We start from the raw sequence: 21,492 nt of genomic DNA, 5'->3' as shown, positions 1-21,492 counted from the left end.
TTCCTTCACTTTGTACCCTTTGTGATCCTATTTGGGGTTTTCTTGGCAGAAATACTGGAGTGGTTTGCCATTTCCTTCTACAGCTCATTTTACAGATGAGGAAACTGAGGCAAACAAGAAGTGACTTGTCCAGGGTCCCACAGCTACTAAGTGTTTGAGATTAAATTTCAATTCAGGAAGGTGAGTCTTCCTGACTCTAGGTCTGGCACTGTATACACTCTGGCGCCACCTAGCTGCCCCTCCCTCACAAAGGCAGCTAACTAGTAACAGTTCAAAGTTATAATGTCACAACTTTCAGGTCAAAAGAGGACTTAACCTCCAACAAATGCATTTATTCTAAGTATCATATCACAAATTAACAGCATTTCATATACAATGGTTTCCCCAAATCACAATGCAAGAAAGAATAAGCCTAATATTAACATAAAACAATGAAAAGGATTTAAATCATAAACCCCAAACAAAACTTATTGACAGTCAAATGACATTAATCTAGTTAAATGCATTTCTGAATTCCCTTGCTAAAAAAAAAGTCATTTGTCTATCAGTTAGGCATTTTATATTTATAGTTGCATTCAGAGACCAGTATAGAGTATGATCCAATTAAACTTATTATTATCAAAGTGGCCAAATAGCATTGCTATTCAGGGCACAAATGAATAACATTATGAACAGTAATTTTCCCAATTAATTTATCAAAATCCCAGAAAAAAATTCAAATTTTTTAAAGGTACAAGATATTATGTTGACCATCTTCACGAAGGACATAATGATAGAAAAATTGCACTTGTAATTCTTAATTTTGTAATCTACAAACATTTTCCCATAATGCCAAATTTTAACTGAAGTCTGTTTTACCTATAGAGGGCCAAATATCATAATCAACGTTATAGGATATATATATAGTATATACATAGCATAATCAACATTATCACTCTAAATGAGATGTTGTTGTTCAGTTGTTTCAGTCATGTTTGACTCTTTGTGATCCTATTTGGGGTTTTCTTGGTAGAGATACTGGAGTGGTTCGCCATTTTCTTCTCCAGCTCATTTAACAGATGAGGAAACTGAGGCAAACAGGGTTAAGTGACTTGCCCAGGGTCACACAGCTAGGAAGTTTCTGAGGTCACATTTGAAATCAGGTATTCTTGACTTCCAGTCCAGAGCTCTACTGTGCCACCTACCTGCCCCTATGAGACTATATTACAATTTTGTTTAGGATAAATAATCAAATGAAGTCTGGATTTATAATTACAGAGAGTACCATACAAAATTTCATCTCCCAAAAGTCATTCACTACCAGTACTTCAAACTATTAGACCATACCACCTTCAGTAAATGCACTGCCAAAGATTAACCTGGAAATCTTGAATTTCCAACTCCCACATTTTGGGGTGCATAGTCTTCTGGGATTTGGGAATTACAAACATAACCTCTCATATTGTAACGAAATTGTGAATATATATTCCCCACATCATGAAAAGAATATACTCTTCTGTTGGTCCTTCCAGGACAGACTTTAGTTTGCCATACTCAAAGAATTCCATGCTGTAAATTTATATCTATATTCTCCACTAGGTGAATTTGGCAACTGAATAGAATATTATCACTTTAGGGTGTGCTTCATGATTCCAACTATTTTTCTGTACCACTAAAAATAAAACTCAGAGATAATGAGAAATCTGAAGACTAATTCTAACAAGCCTCTCTCCTAACAGTGGCAGGCATAGACATCTTCCCATTCTCTTATCTCAATTAGTTCCACAACCTCCTCAAACTTTATCTGGGGTGTGTGTGTGTGTGTGTGTGTGTGTGTGTGTGTGTGTGTGTGTGTTTTGATTAAAGTCCTGTAATTTCCCCTTTCTTTCTGCAATCTCATTCAACACCTCACTTACTTCACTAATTTCTCAATCCCCCGTTTTTATATTTCCCAAACATATCTCAACAAAGCTCATCCTCAGAACAAGCTTTCTGCATTCCAATCTATCTCTCCTTTGCAAATTAGCACAAGTATTCTTATATAATAAAAATTTACTGCAGAACTTTCACTTTTTCCTGATCAAAATGGAAACTCCTGTGAGTTTGAAGAAATCTCCGGGGCGGGGAGGGGTCGGGGAGGGGGCGGAGAAGGGGCGGGGATGGAAAGGGCGGAGGTAAGTAATCTTGTAGGTCAAAAAAAGTTACAAAGTTGTATAAACAGAGACTGTCCTCAATCTGTACTTTCTTCAGCAATAGCACAAGCCCAGTGAGCCTATCTTGAAGAGGGTCTTGACTGCCTTAAGAGCCCCCCCCTGCAGTTTATTCCAATTCTGGCTAGGTGACTTTGCTTCAGATTTGCATAGGCAATTAAGTTCTCTTAAATCATTCACAACAGAAACAAACCTAAGCTAAAATTCTTCTCCTTTCTTTCTTTCTTTCTTTCCTTCTTTTTGAAGGGGAAGGGCCTTGCCCAAGGTCACACGGGTAGTACGTGTCGGGTCTGAGGTCAGATTTGACCTCAGGTTCTCCCGACTCCAGGGCCAGTGCGCTATTCATTGCGCCACCTAGCTGCCACAAATTCTTCTCCTAAAATTGAAATTTTGCTTATTCCTGATTTAAACAAGGTTCTTTCTTTCCAAGAAGAAGCAGAGAGATAATAAAAGGTGGTTCTTAAGCATCAGATAAGGCTTTAAATTTGAAAAAAAAAACATTTTTTCCCATTTTCTTTCTTTTCTCTGGAGAATCCTCTAGGAGAATCTCTCTTATATTATCTTAGAATTCATTAGAGACTGGCTTCAGTTTTTTTTTTTCCCCCAAGAACTGAGCATTTGCTGTCACTCTCCATGGACAAAACTGATGAAGGGGTCTGTGTGCTGTTTGTGTGGGAAAAGGTCCCTTTACACCTTGTACTCTCCCTCCCCCCCCCCAAAAAAATAAACCTCAACAACACTAGAGTAGTTTAGCATTTTTTTAAAATATTCAAACTACATTTTCATCAATATTTTGGGGAAATGCACGTTAAAAAGATTTCCTTTCAGCTTAAAAATTTCATCTCTAATTAGTTTGCAATGCTATAAATTTCTGCAAAAGGGAAAGATTTTTTCCCTTCTCTCTCTCTCTCTCTCTCTCTCTCTCTCTCTCTCTCTCTCTCTCTCTCTCTCTCTCTCTCCTCAAACCTCACATATTAAACTTTCATTCAGAAAATTCCGATTCTTTTCCTAACTATTCTTAAAACTTATCTCCCAATGAAAGTATAATCAAAGGATCATTGGAAGTTCCTGGTTTGGTTTTGTTTTTTGGTGGTAAGTTTAGCATCAAAATTGCAGATACCCAATAGAGCTGATTCAGGTACAAAGTTTCAACGATTAACTTAAGCATAGGCAATGTTTAAATTCCAAAAGATTCTCCCCAGTGTCAAGGTTGTCTAGTTTCAGAAATTAATCTGGTCCAGACATTTTGGCAAAACTGTCAAATCCTGGTTTTAAACAGACTGGGTTTTCTGAAGGGAATTTTCTTCTAATTCACCAGGAGACAACCCAAAGGGGTATCTCTAGGAGGTGAGTAAATGCGACCAGGAATAATTTAGCTTCCAAATCTACAGGGAATATGTCACAAAAGTTGCCAGAAGCAAACCCAAGTCACCAGAAACTGAAGGATCTTCAAACGAACACTGGCTACTCAAGGTGGAATTGAGACATTACGTTTGCATCGTTAGTGGTAGCAACCCTTAGTGACCCATTGAGTTCTATGCCAGATCAGGATTACTCTGGAATTTTGACAGGGTGGGTAGCCAAGACAATATGGTAATTACAAATGATGGAAAATCACACAAGTCTCTTTCTTAAGTATCTGTGGGAAATGGGGTGAAAGGGCATATAATTTAAACAAATCCTCATTTAATCCAGATGGTCACTCGTTAAAAGCAGAGGAGATTAAGACGCTAACTCCCCAACCAAGCCTGGACTTTTGAGTCTTGAATCATACACACAGAGCAGCATCCTCCTCAGGATATCAGGGCAGCTGCTCGACTAATACATCAGAGTCCAATGGTTTATGTCTAATAGATTATTCTTGTGTAAGAGAAAGTCAAGTAGAAACAAATGCAGACAAGTACACAGAACTAGAACTTGTCTCTCAAATTTCCTAGACAGACAGCAATTTTACTGTTCAGTAAATGTTTTCCTGCCCAGAAATCTCCCTGGTATATTTTACCTTCTGTGGATTGGAGGTCTTCTGTGCTGCCAAACTGTCCTGGATTCACTGTTAGATACTGCTGCCAAATGATGCATTGATTTTCTTATCAGTTCAGCTAGCAAATGCCAATATGCCAACATGAATCAGATAAACAGGTTTTTATTAGATTCGGAGTGTGATATACCCCACTAGAAATTGACAGGAATTTGTCGTTCACAATTCAGCTACTAGTATTTATACCTTCCATGAGACAAAGAGAAAAAAGATGGCTGTTCATTATAGTGCAGCTGGTTATATAAAAAAAAATGCTTGTTAAGGAGAATGTAAATTATTAGCTACAGTAGACAGATAAAGGATGGACCCTTGTTAATATAGCTAGTTTCAGTAAATCACAGAGAAATATCTGTCAGGCTGAATATGGGAAGGAGACATTCCAGAGACTGTTGAATGCTCTAAGTTTGGCAATTAAGTCTTGTACCAGTTAGAGGAGGAAAGAACATATTCAAGAGATCCAGCTATTGCAACTGGTCCATCAGTTCATGCTTGGATCAAACACGGCTAAGTGCCCAAAACAATACAATGGAGTCGGTTATGTTTTAAAAAAATCACTTTAAACAATTCCCTCTTTGTTCCTAAATAAAACCATTTTCATATTTGGGATATCTTATAAAGGGTGAGATTAAGTCAGCTGCTTGTACAGCAATAGGTGACAGTAGAAAGAGGGTTATATTTTGAACAAAAATATATGGCTAATCATATGGCAAATCATACAAATTTTAGAACATTCCCCTAAAAACTAATTATCAAACATTAATCAATAAATCGATCGATTGTACTAAAATAAATATGAGAAGGAATAAAAAAATGGTTTCAATAAAATCTCTTAGTAAGATCGGAGAATCACAAACACTTCCAAAAAGGGGGTTAGGCAGTGTTAAGAAATAATGGACAATAAACATAGCTGTCTCATCAGGGAATGCATCTTAATGTTCATCTAGACAAGGGATTTCTTCTTCTGTTGGGGAGGGGGCTAGCTTTATACTTCATGAAGTCATTTGCTTCTGGGAAACATTTTCCCCTGAAATTCTTTGTCAAAGGTGTCTGTCCTTGACCATGTCCACAAACGGTCCAGCTCGATTGACTTAAACTCAGCAACATGTATCATTGAATAAACATCTCAGTGTCCTTAATGAGGATTTGATTGTCCACAATACCTGGAATGCACCTTTTTATCTTGTTTTCCGGGTGAATACATATCTATCTTGACCACTTTCCAAGTTCCAGCTCACTTGTGTCTGGTGGAACAAAAGCTAATTACATTGGCCTTGCAGGAATTAGTTTGTATGGTAAAAGCCAGTGCAAGTCTTATGGAGTTAACCTTATGAACATTAGGACTAAAGGGAGAATATCAGATTAAGTCATGTGTAACTCATCTGGGTGCCTGGATGGTACAGTAGATAGAACACTGGATTTAGAATCAGGAAGACTCATCTTCATGAGTTTAAATCCAGTCACAGACTAGCTGTGTGACCCTGGGCAAGTCGCTTAACTCTGTTTGCCTCAGTTTCCCTATCTGTGAAATGAGCTGGAGAATGAAATAGCAAACTACTCCAGTATCTCTGCCAAGAAAACCCCAAATGGGGTCACAGAAAGTCAGACACAATTGAATGACAAGAACAGTACTAAAAATCTCTGAAAGTTTCAGTCTTTACATACCATTTTTTTCCTTTTATCTTTACCTGATACTTGTATCAGTACAGGTAACACTACCTATGGGCTAGAAAAAGAAGCTTTAGAAGGATCCTTGTGGACATGACTTTGTAAACATTTTTTTAAAAGTACTTCTGTCTTTTGATATTATGAGAAAGAAATCTTAAAAAGAATTTTAAAAAAATCAATCTCCTATGTAAGAAAAGCTCACAAAATAATATAAATATATTTCATTTTGAATTTTAGGGTTTCTTACATTTTTAGCATAACTTTTTTTAATAAATAAGATTTTACCAATCAACAAGATGATTTTTAATCATCTCACCCAGATTGAAAAGCCCTGACCAGCCAGTCTATTAAATGGACTTCAACAAATTGAGATGACCTTTTCCTCAAGCTAAGTGCATTAGGATCATGTGACTATAGTGACTCATTATGCTTTATAAACCTATATCCAACTCTTTTGTATAAAAGAATAGCCACACAGTAAAGGAAAGAAGCAAAATGATCTTTGACCATTTGCTTGGGGCAAACGGCAATCTCTGTAGACTAAGAGAGAATACTAAATTTGGTATTTACTATCCACATATCTCCTTGGAGAGGTAAAATACTGGATTTTTTGTTTTTATTAATAAAACCCTAGAAAGATATTTCTTTTAGTGAATGGTACATTTTTCCATCCTTTCTTTTTCCATAGTGCCAAGTTAATCCTTTAAAAAAACCTCATTGAGGGGCAGCTAGGTGGCACAGTGAGTAGAGTACCAGCCCTGGAGTCAGGAGGACCTGAGTTCAAGTGTGGCCTCAGATACTTGACAAACTTACTGGCTGTGTGACCTTGGGCAAGTTATTTAACCCCAGTTGCCCTGCCTTCCCCCCTCCAAAAAACAAACAAACAAAAAAATCTCATTGAACCCTTCGTGACTTATTCTGTGGTTTGACAAAGGATTCTATTTTTGCTCATCCTGAGGACATAAGTATTCCCTTTCTCTTCTTCCAATGTATGAATATATACTGTTCATACTGTACCTCCAGGAACAGTAGTTTAAGTTGTTTTTGTGAAAGAGATGGGTAACATTTATCTCTTTTTTAACCTTTTCATTTTTTTTAAATCATGATTTATGGGTGACACGGTATGTAGAGCCCCAACCCTGGAGTCAGGAGGATCTGAGTTCAAATGTGGCCTCAGATACTTACCAGCTGTGTGACCCTGGACAAGTCACTTAACCCTGATTGTCTCCAATTTTTTTAAATCATATTTCAAAAGTTTCATGACAGCTAATTGAAACAATTCTATATGTACAAGCTGCAATGTATCTTGAGAACTCATAAACAATTACAAAAACATATTGGAGCCTATTACTAAAACATGTCTAAGGCCTGTATGCTTATATGGATAGGCATCTGTGAATATTCAAATGGCCCTGAAAGAAATCCGGGAGTTCCTTATTATCTCTAGTATAAAAATGTAAATACATCATTTAGGACCATCATGTTTCTTTGGCCTTTTCTACTGTCTTTCATTGGCACAACAGCTGAAGTTCTAAGGCCACTAATATAATTACAGTTATCTGGAGGCCTGTAAGTATATCTTCTACCCAATGGCAAACATTTGAAAGGCAATTCCATACCTCCTAGTTCTCAAGTGGAAATAGTTTAATCTTGGTGCTTTTTTACAAAGAGAATGTTACAATTTCATTAAAAATGAAAGTTTTTATATCTTTATCACTAGTCGAATATCCCATAATTCCCCCTATGAAGATACAATATCCCCATGTCATTCAGAAAGAATGTGATACCTTAAAGACATAATTTTACACATGACTATGTAATTATTAACTCAATGAGCAAGGAGATGTTAAGTCTAAGACTGATTTTTCCCCTGGTTGCTTAAGTCAAGAAGTTAAAACAGGTAGAGATCATGAATTCAGAATAGTAAAAGTCAAAGGAATGGGAACATTTATACCTGCGTCCCATTATTGTAGCTCCAAGATGCTGGAGCTTTTCGATTCATTATGAAACCTTGACAATTCATCTGACGTGGTTGTGGAAGTTGGCTTCAGAAGGGAAAAAAAGGAGGATATGATTGTGACAAGATCAAGACTATTCCCTCTGGCCTAAGCCTAAAGGCACAGACTGACTTAGCATGGATATACCAGGATAAGGTTTCCTTAACTCTGATTTGGGGTAAAAGTCATAGCTAACTTTTAGAAATAGTCAATCATGCAAGAGTTCCAAATTATTCGCAGGGTATCACAGCCAGGTGCAAAATTAACAAGGCAGGAAACTTTTTTGTTCAGAAAGAAAATAGCACAGTGGGGAAACTGAGTCAAGAGGCTCCTGTCATTACTTTTGCAAGGCTACACAGTGGATAGAGTGTTGGCCTTGGAATTAGGAAGACATCTTCATGAGTTAGAATCTGGCCTCGGACACTTCCTAACTGGGTGACCCTGAGCAAGTCACTTAACCCTGTTTACCTCAGTTTCTTCATTTGTAAAATGAGCTGGAGAAGGAAATGGCAAACCACTCCAGCATCTCTGCCCAGAAAACCATGATCAGCATCATGAAAAGTCAGACACTACTGATAATGATTAAACAACAATTTCTCAACCTTCCCAAGTACTTAGATCTAGCTGTAGCATTTCTTGGTTTACAATCCATTTGAGCAACTCATGGTATTTCCCTTGAATGATGGATTACTGGCTTCACAATATTTCAGAAAGTAACTCTTGTATTCAAAACTCAAAACAAGTCAAATTACAGTCCCTGGAGATTTAACTCCTTTACATAACACGTTCCACTCTTTGTAGCTTAGGGCAGGCTACATTTGTTTTTCTCGTTTCAATAACATTCAGTAAAAATAAATAATTATTAATTTAAAAAACTGTATCCTTGATACTTGTCAAGTATCTAAAAGATCTTTTGAAAAACCCTTCCACTTACACACACATGCACATATACATTTCATATGTAAATATTAAATACATTTCATGTATGTTATTGGTTGTTCAGTTGTTTCAGTCATGTCTGATTCTTCACGACCCCATTTGGGGTTTTCTTGGCAAAGATACTGGAGTGGTTTTGGCATTTCTTTCTCCAGCTCATTTGACAGACGAGGAAACTTAGACCAACAGGGTTAAGTAACCTGCCCAGGGACACGTAGCTAGCAAGTGTCTGAGGCCAGATTTCAACTCATGCCTTCCACACTCCGGGTCTGGCACTCTTGTCTACTTCACTACCTAGCTGCCCTTTTGTTTCATGTATATATGCAGATATACATATTTCAGATATCCTGATGTGACAATGAATTAATAAAGACTTTTAAGAGAATCACATTTTAGGGTTTTATATAGAAGGTAAATGTATGATAGTTCATTTAAAATTCAGAAAGACACTGGCTTCAATCAATTTGGACATCTGTGTATATTAACTTCTAGAAAAATATTCTAAACTGGAATTTACCCATAAGTTGGCACAAAGATATAACTTCAATGCAGACTATTCCAATTATAATTTTATCCACTTTGGTTTCATAATTAGTCATCTAATTTACATATTAGAATTTCCAAGACTCTCATTAATCACATACATTTTTACAACTTCTTCCACAAGGCTGATGAGATTTTATGATCTTGCCCAAGCTGAAGATTCAAAAGACTTGTCAAGCCCCACAAATAACTTCACAGACCAGGAGAATGTGTAAGGTGTTTTGGACTTTTACCAAACACTAAGTAATCATCATTACAATTCTTTTTAAAGCAAAATATGCCCAAGGAAATACTTAATACAATTTTTCTGCATAACAACCAAAGTATCTAATGTGTGATAAATTCCCATCATCCAGATCAAAGGAGTCAATTTCCTTCTACAAATGCAGCATGTTCAAGGCATTTCTTGTGTGATGCAAATTATGATATAAAAATATTATAATAATAACAACACATAACAATATTACGGACATAAAGCGTTAAACAAGAAACTAAATGTTTCCCATCAAATGACATCAATTCAGCTGAATGCATTTTGGAATTATCCTACATAGAAAACCATTCCACATATCTGGTGGTGGTGGTATTCTATACTATTTATATTCAGAGACCAATGTAGAGTAAATAAAATTGAATTGCTCTAATGGATGCAAAGATGACACCAGCACCTACAATTCAGAACACAGCTAAATCATAAATCACAGATAAATAATAATTTCTCCTACTTAATGTCAAAACCCAATATAAATCTAAATCTTAAATTAGTCAATTTTTAATTTTGCTACATGATTCCACCTACTTTTCTACATCAACAAGAATATCAAAATCAGTCAAGCTTGAAGATCATGAGAAATCTCAAAATTAATTTTAACTATCTGAGAAACAAACAAGTACTTCTCCAAATGGAATAATAATTTTACAACCCTGGAGATCTTCCTATTCTTTTCTAATCTAAATGGGATAGAAGATTTAACTTACACTTCCTTGCAATTCTTTATTAAATTCTCAGCATTTCTCTTGACCTATGCTGACAGCTGGCAATGATGAGGAAATATGTCAACGTGGGTAAGGAAAATCACTGTTTATGTTCCTGTTCTAGATGAAATCCAAACTCTTATTCCTTTTGTTGTTTGGTCCTGTCTGACTCTTTGTCACCCCCATTTCAGGCTTTCCTGGCAAAGATACTGGAGTGGTTTGTCATTTCCTTCTCCAGATCATTTTATAGATGAGGAAACTGAGGCAAACAGGGTGAAGTGACTTGCCTAGGTTCACATAGCTAGTAAGTGTCTGAGGCCAGATTTGAACTCATGAAGATGAATCCTCCTGATCCTAAGACCAAGAGTTTCATCCACCTCACCCCATAGCTGCCCTTTCCAAATAGTTGACAACATCATAAATTTCAGCAAATAGGGAAAGGATTTCCCTCTCTCCCTCCTCCTTCCCCCTCCCCCCCCCCATGTCTCTGTCTGTTTCTCTCTCTCTCTCTCTCTCTCTCTCTCTCTCTCTCTCTCTTTCTCTCTCTCCCTCCACTCCCTCCATTTCTAACCTGGCCAAAATTATGAGCATGGAAATTAGATTATGTGTTTTGAACGCTTTTAATTTATTGGCAGGCAAGTTCTTGTTCTTTTCTTATTTTTGCCTGAAAGGTTATTGAAAATGAGATGGTTTAATTAACATCAGCATTGGCTGGGTACCTAAGAAGAAAAGGGCCTCTCTGCTGCTTGTGCCAGAGTTGATGGCAGTAATTACAGACATCAAAGAGAGGTCATTTCAATCCTTTGTTCCCTTTCAGTTCTACAAAATCATTGTCTCATCCAGAATCCTACTGCCAACCGGCTAACAGTTGTACCTGGTGATCATCCTGCATATGTGTTTCTACTGGTCTTTCTTTTTTCTCTTTTTTTCATCTCACTCTTTAAACATAAAAATTATCAATGAGAAGATTTAACAGAAGGGTTTTTCTTGCCTCTCAACAGCAAGATTGTAAAGACCAATGTTGTAGCTGTGCAGTCATTTAAGTCATTGTATGACTTTTTGTGACCCCACTTGGAGTTTTCTTGGCAAAGATACTGAAGTGGTTTGCCATGTCCTTCTCCAGCTCTTTTTACAACTAAATTGAGGCAAACAGGGTTAAGTGACTTACCCAGGGTTACACAGCTAGTAGTGTCCAAGGCTGCATTTGAACTGGGGTCTTCCTAATTCCAGGCCTGGCACTCTATCCACCGTACCACCTAGCCACCCAAAGAGCAATATAATTATCCATTGAAGGAAAAGGATTCTGCCTCTGGCTTTCCTGTATCCCCAAAGAGGGGGATGTCTGAGCCAAGTGGTGGGGTACTAGGTGGAAAATGTGACCCAACAGTGCCAGAACCTAGCCTCTGGTGAAACTTCACAAGGAGATGATTTAGAAAAATTCATTAATTTTTCAGTTGGGTTGACAAAATTTATGCACTTCAGGATCTACCCAAACGAATAAAAAGCTCATTTGTTTCAGGAATTGAACTTCTAGAATTTCAAGAGTTTGCCCTTTAGAATTTGTAAGGTTTCATGTTTAAAGGTAGCAGAGGATGGCCAGAGACATTCAGTAGAACAAGTACAGTATAGCCATTTGGTTGGACAAAATACATGTTCAGAATTTAGACAAAAGTTCCCTTTCTGAAATTGTTTTCTAACTCATTCGAATGGATCTGAGGACATTGTTCCAGAACAGAAATATTAACTAGATCCCATCATAATAATTGACAATTCAAGGCAAAGTTGAGGTTTTTATCAGTTTTATATCATTAGAAATACAGAACCCGCCCCCCCAATCCCTGACATGTTATGTTTTACCTCAGATTAAACCCACCTTCCCTTTCCCCTTTATTCAGATCAGATAACCAGTCTGACCTCCACCAGAATTACTCTACCCAAGTATAGTTTTCCTGAAGGCTCCCTGGCATCTAAGTGTCAGATACCAGATCAAACTAAATTTTTAACTGAGAATTTAGGTGTGAAGATTGGTCAAGGTGCATACACACATACACACACACACACACAAACACACACACAGTGACAATCAGACAACACAATACAAAATACACAAAACGCTAACCTTTCTCTGTAGATCTCTGAATTTAGAGCTCAATGATGCCATGTGTACTACAACTTGATCAGCCTCTCAGCTCCCCCTCTCCAGAATTCTAGGATTGCTGAACTCACCAGTACATGCTAGGAAAGTTCTTGAAGACAGGCCCTGTGAAGGTAGAGCTGGCCAGTCTCAACTAGGGTTGCCAAAATTGTTACATGAATTTTCTTATTGGTTCACCTGGTTAATTCCAATGAACAGCACAAGTCAGAGAAACAGACTTTTATTAGACCCAGTGTATGACCCACCCACCCACCAGCAGTTGATGTGAATGTGTGTCATTCAAATTCAGCTTGTAGTATTTATACCTTATAAGAGACAAAGGGAGAAAAAAGATGCTTACTCTTTAAAGTTCAGCTGGTTATTAAAAAAAAGTGACACTTTTTAAAGAAAATGTATGTTATTATTGACAGGAGATAGAGAAGGGATGTGTCCTTATCAGTATAGATAGTTTCATGTGGATTAGACAATAGGTCCCTGCCCAAGTACCACTTAATTAATGGTTACTTTGTGGGCCCTCCTGTCTCAGAGTGAATTTAAATGGTAGTTTTCTTTTTCTCTTTTGGCCAGCAACCCTGAGGGTCTTCCCCTCCCAGTTTGATTATTTCTTTTTTATTAAAGTGGCCACCCCTTGACTCACTTCTTAAAGAGGCCTGCTCACTGAATGGGTGTTGCCTCACTCAAAGTGAGAACCTGAAAAACCCTTTGCTTAAAAGGGCCAAGGTCTCCCACTGTATCCTGGGCCATTTCCAGTCATCCTGCTTAATTTCAGGCCACTGGACCCAGATGGCTCTGGAGGAGAAAGTGAGGCTGGTGACCTTGCACAGCCCTCCCTCACTCAAATCAAAGTCAATTGTAAGTCATGTTATCACCTCCCTAATGTCACAGTCCTATTCAAGAGAACTAAAGACAAACCACACAGGTTTCATTAAATCAAAAGGAAGTACCTGTCAGACTAGACAATCAAGGAAAGTGAGTCCTCCTTTTCTTTTTTTTAATCAATTAAGTCTTTTTGTACCAATTAGAGAAGGAAATAAGACATTGATGAGAACCAGCTGGTCCTTCAGTTTATGGAGGGGTCAAACACAGCTAAATGGCCAATATAGAACAAAATGGAATCAGTTATATTCTCCAAAAAAATCATTTTTAACACAATCATACAACCGATGAATCAAAGAGAGAAAGTGCAGTTTATTACCCTCAGAGTGTAGGCATCACTGAAATTAAAATAGTGAGTCCTGAGCAGCAGTTTTTCAGATACGTTTTCAAAAGTGAACAAGGAAAGATAATGATTTATATGTCAAGGAAGAGATAACAGAAGTGGAAGATCTACGTCAGGTAAAACAGGAAACTAGCCAGGAAACATGAGTTAATATCTTGAGGTGGGATTTATAGACAAAGCAGGAACTGATCAGATAATACAATATTTGATGTGTCAATTTGATTTTTCAGACTCTTGCTAGTTATGTGACCCGTTCATCTTAAGTAATTGACAGTAAAAAAAAAGTTAAGCCAAGAATATTCTTATGGCCTCAGGGAGAGAATAAACAGGACTAAATTGAAGCAAATGAGGTTGATATTGGTAGAGCACAGTGGAATAGGGAGAATGGAGGTAAACGGGACAATGAGGAAAATCAATTTTAAAAAAATTTTGTTTGGCTTTTAGAAGCTTCAAAATCCAGGCTGATTACACATTATTCCCATTTTGTTCTCTGTAGTTCAGACAAATTGGCCTACTTGGCTTGGCACTAAAATTTTCTGGACATTTCCAAGACATATTATCCGGATTCTTCCTCATCACCTTCCCCTGGAACTCTGCCCCTGGAACACAGGCCTCTAATAGGTGAACTTTTACCTTATCCAGGTGTTTCGCAGGAGGCACTGGAGTTTTGGGCTTCCAGACTCTAACAGGTTCACTCTTGATCTGGGCAGACAGGAAGGACAGGAAGACAGCTTCGGTGGGGTTAATAATCTTACTTTATTCAAGTCTAGTCTTCTCAAGAGGGGTTGTTGATAATGGGAGCATCAGCTCCTACAGCATTCCCTAACCACCCTTCTCTGCCAAAGCCAGCAAGAAGGGGGAGCACCTACCCCTACTTCTCGATGGCTTCTATCAAGACAAGAACAGCATCCCAGCTCGTGCACTTCCCTAAGTCCCCATATTCCCCTGGGGATTCCCCACTCACTGACCAGCCCCCACTTGCTTTATAGGGCAACAGACAAAGAAGGCATCTTGCCAATTTCAGCTCATAACTTTAGCAATATCATCATTCTGTGCTAGTGTAGTATCAAATCATATCACCCCTTATCTCACTGCACAGCCTCACTAGGATAGTCTGTCACTATGATTCTAGGAATTACTATCTAGGATCCTTGGGGCTATTCTAGGAGTTATTATCTAACACCTGGGAACCAGAGATTGCTATGGCCGTGGAGGCTGGGAAACTAAATTCTAAGAAAGAATAACAAAATCCTCCTTACCTACACAAGGCCACCACCTTCTTGGCCATTTGAATCTCTCTCTCTCTCTCTCTCTCTCTCTCTCTCTCTCTCTCTCTCTCTCTCTCTCTCTCTCTCTCTCTCCCCCCCCTTTCTTTCTCTCTCTCTCCCCCCTTTCTTTCTCTCTCTCCCCCCTTTCTTTCTCTCTCTCTCCCCCCTTTCTTTCTCTCTCTCCCCCTCCCCCACCATCTGTCCCCTTCCTCCTATTACAATGTAAGTGCCTTGAGGACAGGGATTGTTTTGATAACTTGTATTTGTACTTAGCAACGTGCCTGGCACTCACTTAAGTTCACATTTACAGAACATCCTACCTCACCCTTTGGTGCCTTGCCATAGGTTCCTCCACCATGCCTCCAGTGGACTTCCTTCTTTCACCTCTCAAGGACTGCCTCATTCAAGAGACCTTTATTGACTCCCCTAATTGTTTTTGCTTCCTACACACACACACACACACACACACACACACACACACACAGAAATTGCTTTGGATTTATTTCATATGTAAGTTGTATCCACTAATCTGTGTTTAGTTATACACAATTCACACCAAGAATGGAAGATCCTCCACGGGAGAAATTATTCTGGTTTTAGTTCTGCATTCTCAGCACTTAGCCAGAACGTAGCAGATAATAAATGCTTATTGGAGTGAATAGAAATGTGTAAGGGGGAAATTGTGGTGAATGGGAGACTACAGATAAACCAGGGATGGCAATGAATGAGCTCCAAGAGTAGAAGAGGAATAGAGGTGAAGGAGAAAGGGAATGGAATGGGGGACATGGAGGTTCCCTGGAACTTAGAAAATTGCTCAGTATAATGAGTACATAAGGAATGATTGTTTACTAGATGGTTGACAGGAGGTAAATGGGGTGAATAAAGGGAATGAGGAAAATATAAAGATGACTGAAGGAGAATAGAGGGTCATGAAGAGAGTAGAGGGTCAACAGTGTCACGGTCTTAGAGTCAGGAGACCTTTATTCAATCCCACTGTAGATATCTGCTAACTTTGTGACCCTAAGAAAATAGCATCATCTCCCAGAGTCCCAGTGGGTGGGGAAGCCTTGAGACCACACGTGGCCTTCTAGGTCCTTGGGTGTAGCCTTTTGACTGAGTCCAAGTTTTCCAGAATAAATCCTTTTATTAAGAGGATTTGTTCTGAGAAGTTCGGATTCAGTCAAAGGGACACACTTGAGGACCTAGAGGGCCACATTTGACCTCAAGGCCACAGGTCCTAGACTCTCAACTGACTCATCTACACAATGAATTGAATGATCCTTGTACCCCCTATGTTATAACATTGGTTTTTTTTCTTTTTTTTTTCTGGAGGGGGAAAGGCAGGGCAATTGGGGTTAAGCGACTTACCCAAGGTCACACAGCTAGTAAGTGTGTCAAGTGTCTGAGCTGGGATTTGAACTCACATCCTCCTGACTCCAGGGCCAGTGCTCTACTCACTGCACCACCTAGCTGCCCCTGTTATAACATTGTTGTAAGGAAAATATAAACTTATACTTTGTTACCACACCTAAAACATAGTGGATGAGAATTGTGGGAATTTAGTTAATAACCCTAAACAAGCAAAGGAAAACATAAGGATGTCTGTGCAGTGTGTTGCTTTGCCCATGTAGGTTATATGTGTCCACACAGATCTATCTAGATGTTGCTCATGGGGAAGTAAGAATAGATATCTCTAGGGACTTTTACCACCACCCTTCTTCAAGGAAGATTCGGCTTCCTGCCAGGAGGAGAAACAGGAGGTTGGGGCCCAATTCTGGCCATTCTGCTCTCCTCATAAAGGGGATTGTGACTGCTCAGTCATGAAAATATTCAGTCACGTCTGACTCTTTCTGACACCACTTGGGGTTTTCTTGGCAGAGATACTGGAGTGGTTTGCCATTTCCTTCCCCAGATCATTTTACAGGTGAGGAAACTGAGGCAAGCAGGATTAAGTGACTTACCCAGAGTCACACAGCTAGGAAGTGCCTGAGGCCAGATTTGAACTGAGGAACATGAGTCACATAGCCAGAGGTCTGTGCTAAGATAGAAAGACCAAAGCAAAGCAGTCTCTGCCCTCATGTATTCTCATGGGAGGACGCAAAAGGTACATACTTTGATATATTCAAGATACATACAAAGCGTGTACAGGATAACCTGAAAGGAGAAGGCTCAGGCATCTGGGGTTGGGGAAAGGTGGTGTTTGGAAGACTGGGAAAGCTCTCTTTGCTTCAAGAGGTGGTGTTGGAGCTGAATCAGAATGGAAGCCAGGGATTATAAGGCGCGTGGGTGAGGAGGTAAGAGGCAGTCTGTGAGAAGGCGAGGAGACTACAGATGGAGCATTATGTGGGAGGAACAGGAGTAGGTCAGCGTGGCTGGACAGCTGAATGAATGGAAGGTGAAGAGAAATGATTATTTCCTTTATTATTAATAGCTAATTATTGAATTAGGACTAAGGTTTTCCCCCTTTCTACTTCCTCATTCAGAAATTAGCCACTGTAAGTTATTCAGGCAAGCTTTGAAGTGCAGGGCTGATACTGAGAGGGAAAACTCAGATCTGTTCAAAAGGTAAAGAAATTTTAGTTTAGGTGAATTGATGGATTCCCACCTGCTGTGTTTCACTTAGGTCTAGGAAAAGGTGAATTCTCCTTTTTTTCAGATGGGTGATAGGGGTATAGATAAGTCTCTGACTAAAACCAAGAGGTCAAAGTCACATCCTCACCACCCTCCCCATCAGAATAGGTCCACTTCTCATTATAACATCCGTTCTCTCTCATTATTTGTTAACCAATCAGAGTTGATTACCACCCTCAGGAACACCCACTCTTCCAAGGACATAACGTGTTGAGTGGGTTCCATGAGGGATCTTTGGCATTTGAGAGTGTCACTGGTCCCATTTGTTAATTGTATGCTAGCATGATTAATAAAATTGTTAATTACCCAGAAATTATATCTCTCAAACTTTGTATACATCACAGTGTTTTTGTTCAGTTGTTTTCAGTCCTGTTGACTCTTCATGACCCTTTTGAGGTGGGGGGGGGGGAAGGTTTCCTGGCAAAGATACTAAGTGGTTTGCCATTTCTTTCTTCAGATTATTTTATAGATGAGGAAACTGAGGCAAACAGGGTTAAGTGACTTGTCCAGAGTCACACAGCTAGGAAGTATCTGAGGCCAGATTTGAACTGAGGAAAATATTGTTTTACTAATGAGGAACAAATACGAGGAATTTAGCGAAACATGGAAAAACTGGTATGAATTCTTTTAGAACAAAGAAAGCCCAGTCAGTAGGTTGTAACCATTTATTAAGAGCTTACTCTGTGCCAGGAAGAAGGCTAAGCAAACAGTGCTTATAATGACATTACAAGGCAGTTTAAGTACCAGGACCAATCTTAATCCAGGACGACAAATGATGAAACACATTTCCTTGTTCTTCTTGGCAGAGAGGTGAAGGATCATGGGTGCAGAAGGTGATGTCCACTCTCAGATGAGGTCTTTCTACCTACCAGTTGGTTTTGCTTGGCTGTTTCTCTTTGTTACAAAAGGAGGAAGGGGCATCAGAAAAGGGAAGTGGGTTGATGGGTCACAGAAGAAAATGACCATGGTGTGTTCCTTGAAAGCAGGGCTTGTCTTTTACCATTCTTTGTATCTCCAGCACTTAGGTTGGTGCCTGTAATATGGGAGAGGCTTTTAAAAAGTACTTACTGACTGACTGAAGACAAAAGTCCTCAATAAAACTTGCCTTTAAATTTCCAAATTATAGAGAGACACTGGTGAGACAAAGAGCCTTAAACTTGAAATTAGATCCTGGTTTTAATTCTTAGTAAAAGCTTAATAAATGCTTGCTTCTTTCCTTCCTTTCTGGATCACATATTTACTTCATTTCATTAGGCCATTTCATCTCTCTGAGCCTCAGTCTTTTTGTCTGTAAAATGAGGATAATAATACCTCATGAGGTTATTATGAAGAAATTGCTTTATTAAACTGTAAATCACTATTTTTAAAAAAAAGAGCTAATAACCCATGGCAGATTCATCTAGTTAAATTCAAAAGGACACATTACCAAGTGATGATGGCTAAGTGATATTCATATATGTTAATATATAATATGTTAAATAAAATGTTAATATATATAGTCCATATATTAATATATTTACATGTGATAATATATTTTGGCTAAGTGATATTCATATACTTTAATATATAATATGTTAAATAAAATGTTAATATCATCTGGTCCATATATTAGTATATTTGTACGTGATAATATATTTATCTATGTATATATGCATATGTGTACAAACATCTATATATTTGTATTGTGTATAAGTCTGCATGAATTAGCTTGTGTATATGTACACACATGTAGGTCCACCCCAATGACTCATAAAAGACCGACTCACGAGGCTCCGATGGGTCATCATGTGCATTGCTGGATGGGGTGGCCACACTCCTCTTCATCCGCATTCTCACCCTATGACCACTGATGAGCTCTCAGGATACTCTCCATCCATCACTTCCTTTGTCAGAAGCAGCGTTCATGGCAGAGTGCTTGCTCATGCCACACATCAGAGCCCAGTGACCTTGGGCATGTCATACAACCCCTTGTGTGTCTTGAGCAACTCTATTCGATCTCTTTGGATCCTCCCAATAGCCCCATGTGGTTGGTAGATTCTACAGATGCTATCATCCCCATTTTACAGATAAAGAAGCTATAGAGACAAGTGACTTCCATGGTCACAGTTATCAAGTGTTGGAGCCTGCATTTCAGCACAGATCATGATATCTATGAGAGGAGAGGAGAATAACATGGGGAAATATGGGAAGCTTCGGAGAGGATTTTCTTCTCCTGGGTCCAGACTTATGATTTCATCCTAATAGAGAACTCTTAGTGTTGAAACTGAGGCAGAGCAGCAGCTCGAGTGTGACTGATAGTTTGAAGTAGTCACCAAAGGCCCTGAGAGTTTAAGTGATTTAGCGAGTATCACACATCCAGCATGTATCATCATCAGGACTTGAACCCAGGTCCTCCTTACTCTGGTGCCAATTTCTCCATCCACTACATCAGTGATCTTCATAACATGGTCAGGGCACCTCTGAAGGTCCTTGAGGTCAAAACTATTTTATTATCATACTAAGACATTTTAATTTCTAATAAAGTAAATGTTCATAACTAGCCCTCATTGGTGGGTCCCCAATAATTTTTAAGAGTGTAAAGGGTTTGGAGACCAAAAGGTCTGAGAACAGCTGAGCCACTTCCTCAGAGGGGCCATAGAGCAGGGTAAGGAGACTTATATTCCTCCTATAGGTAACATGGGGATAACTTGACAAGGATGTGGTGACGTGGTTGTTGCTGCTGCTGTTGTTTTCTTACTGGGCCTGTGCCATCACTGACATAGAGAGCTGAGGAATTCCCTCTTGCAGGTCCTGACTGGCTACCTACTGTGTCTGAGAGTCATCTAGAGCACAGAGACACCAGGTGACCTGCCAACTGTCACATAGGCTGTGTGTCCACTCTCTAACCTCCATCACAGACTGACTCTTTCTTGGCTAGGAGAGGGATATAAGGGATTCTCTCTTAAGGTCCCCTTTCAATGCCTGATCTGTGGCACAGGGTAGCTTAAAGTGCTCATAGGCTATGCTAGTGGAGAGAGGGTTCCAGCATGTCCTACCAAGATGGCAGGGACCAGAGTCCAGGCTGATGACAGACTGTGGGTCTCTTGCCCCAGGACTAGCTTAGCTGAATTCACAGAGGCCTATCACTGACTTAGCTACAGGCATAGAAATATAGGGGCTACAGCAACTTCCAAAGCCATCTGCCAAATCATGCAAGGATTATAAATGGCATCATAAGGGCAGGGTGTGTCCACATTGATAACATCAGTGAAGCATTGCAATCGGACCAGGCTATGGGCAGGGACATAAGTGGATAATGAGAGAATGGGGTATATATGACATTGGGAGAGGTGGGGGCAATGTGGGCTAGAAATGTTTAAGTTATAGGCCCTGAGATATGAGAAACCACCTCCCTGACACCACTTTGCAGAGGTGGGGGTCCTTGGATGTGGGACACTGTATATGTTGTTAGATTTTTGCATGCATTGTTTGACTGATCTTTTGTTCTTATTCTGTTTTTCTTTTTCCTTTAAAAAAATTGTTATATGGGATGGCTCTCTGAGAGGGACATGTAGAAGAGACAGGGATGAAATCTTAGGTGTTGTAAAACCAAAAGATCTCAAAGTTTTATTTTCCTAAAATGAGAATGAATAAATAAATATCCAAGGTATAGAAAAATGGAGCATTAGGCTTGTGGCAGGGCCCCAAAAAAGCCTCTGGAAGCATGTGTGAGGCGTGACTTCATGGCTTCTCCTGATAGGACCCTGGCCAGTGACTGACTCACTCATTCTATTATAGGTCAATAGTGCTCTATGCCTGGAGTCTCAGGGACTGACACCTCTTTCCCAGGATCTTCCTATCCCTCCCCTCCTCTATATTCTTTCTGCCCCACCCAGA

Source organism: Trichosurus vulpecula, chromosome 2, assembly GCF_011100635.1.
Source record: "Trichosurus vulpecula isolate mTriVul1 chromosome 2, mTriVul1.pri, whole genome shotgun sequence".
Taxonomy (NCBI): domain Eukaryota; kingdom Metazoa; phylum Chordata; class Mammalia; order Diprotodontia; family Phalangeridae; genus Trichosurus; species Trichosurus vulpecula.
This window is presented reverse-complemented; position numbering follows the sequence as displayed.